Source organism: Montipora foliosa, chromosome 5 (assembly GCF_036669935.1).
Source record: "Montipora foliosa isolate CH-2021 chromosome 5, ASM3666993v2, whole genome shotgun sequence".
NCBI lineage: Eukaryota > Metazoa > Cnidaria > Anthozoa > Scleractinia > Acroporidae > Montipora > Montipora foliosa.
In genome coordinates, this window is record NC_090873.1 from 36,023,600 (window position 1) to 36,025,473 (window position 1,874).

Consider the following 1,874-nt stretch of genomic DNA (forward strand, 5'->3'; position numbering starts at 1 on the left):
CTGTTAGGAGGTATCGACGTTAAATATGGTTGCTTTACTTTACTTTTTACTTTATTATATGAATAATTAGGTCAGTTTACACAGGATACAAGAATTCCTTTTAAAAATAAACTGCCTTGTTACCGGAAATTGTGCACAGTTGAGTACAAATAAATACAAATAGGCAGACAACAGAGATCACAGATCCACTTAAGGTGTTTGATTGCTTCTCTTCCTTTGTTAAACCCATAAGTTCCCAGGGAATTTTCCATTTGGTTTCGGTGTTGTACATAACACCACTTTTGGTAAAATATTAGAAATACAGCTCACTTTGATTACGGCTCGACGGGCAAAGGATGGTTGTGGAAGTTCAGGATTGTCGCTTTTAAAATTCCAGATGTTTATTTTTCCCTTCCTGTCTTGTTTATACAATTGACGTTCAATTCTTGAGCTCCATTGACCAAATGCAAAAATGGCCGCCAGCAAATTATTCTTTTGTCTTTGTGTTAATTAGCCTAACTAGCCTCGTTCACACGCGTAAAATTGAAAGAATTTGGGCTGTAAAACGAGGCTAGTCAGGCTAATTAACACAAAGACAAAAGAGTTATTTTGTTGGTGGTCATTTTTGCATTCGGTCAATAAAGGTATATTTTGTTTAAAGATCCACCAAAACGCCATTTGCGTTTTAATGACTTCGACGCCATTGCAGGTTAATTAAATATTTTACTGTGTCCACCAGAGAAATATACGCATTTCCAGTACCCCCTCAAACCTAACAAAATACGCTCAGAAGACTCTATGCACAAAGACACCACTTAGCAGGGGAGTGACAGGGAAGACTTTTATCGACAAGGGAAAAAAAAGCAAACAAATTAAACGCATTTTCTAACTAAATTGCCTATGGCAAACAATTAATAAAGTTCTACAGGGGAATCTTTGTTTAAATGTTTTGGCTTATTGGCATACATTAGCATAAATGGCAAAACAAGCTACAGAGAAATGCACACCAGAAATTGAAAGCAGTCGGCAAACTTAGTAGTCGCCGAAGATTTGAGCGTGATTGGTTTCATGGTTTTTGAATGTATAGCTGGATGGCAACTCTTGCCACCGGCCGTACAATTCCTTGTAAATGTCAAAGGTTTTGAAAGTCAATTTCTCCTACAATATTCAACATAGCGAAATGATTTTCACGCTAGTTACCAAAAGCGATTTGTTTTTGTAGTTAGTGGAGTCCATTTGTTCGTAGCTTACGGTTTCATATATGCTAATAAGGCAAAATGTAAAGAATGACGTCAGCAAAGATTCTTCTATTATTTACACTTGAAAAAATGTTGTGAAAAAGTGGTCTCAGTGGAACACTGCGTACCAAGTGCAGTGCATACTGAGGTTTTTGTACATGTAACTGGCACGGACCCCAGCACTGACCCAGCTAACTCATAACTCATAATGATTGTGGTCATCATCACCATCACCACTACCATCAATCTTCATCGCCATCATCATTATCATCACCACCACCACCATCATCATCTTGAAGCATTGTCATTGATGTGGGTCAATTTTTCCCTTGGTTTGATCTGTTTCCCTTTTTGTCTTAAGCTAATTATCACACATTATCATACATTACCATACCAAAAACAAAGGAAGAAAAATTTAAACCAAGGATAAAATTGAACCACCAGATCATCACCGTTATCATTTTCATTGTCATCAAAGAAGACTGCTAAAATCATGAAAAATGAAAACACCCACAAAACCTTAGTTGTGCCAACTTCTTAAGTGACCTAGCAATGAAAAATGTACGTCAGTCATCTAAAGGACATTGCATTTCTTGACAAATGAGGTGTGACTACTGTTGAAAGATTGATCCAGTTAAAAGGGGACATCAAAAGAGA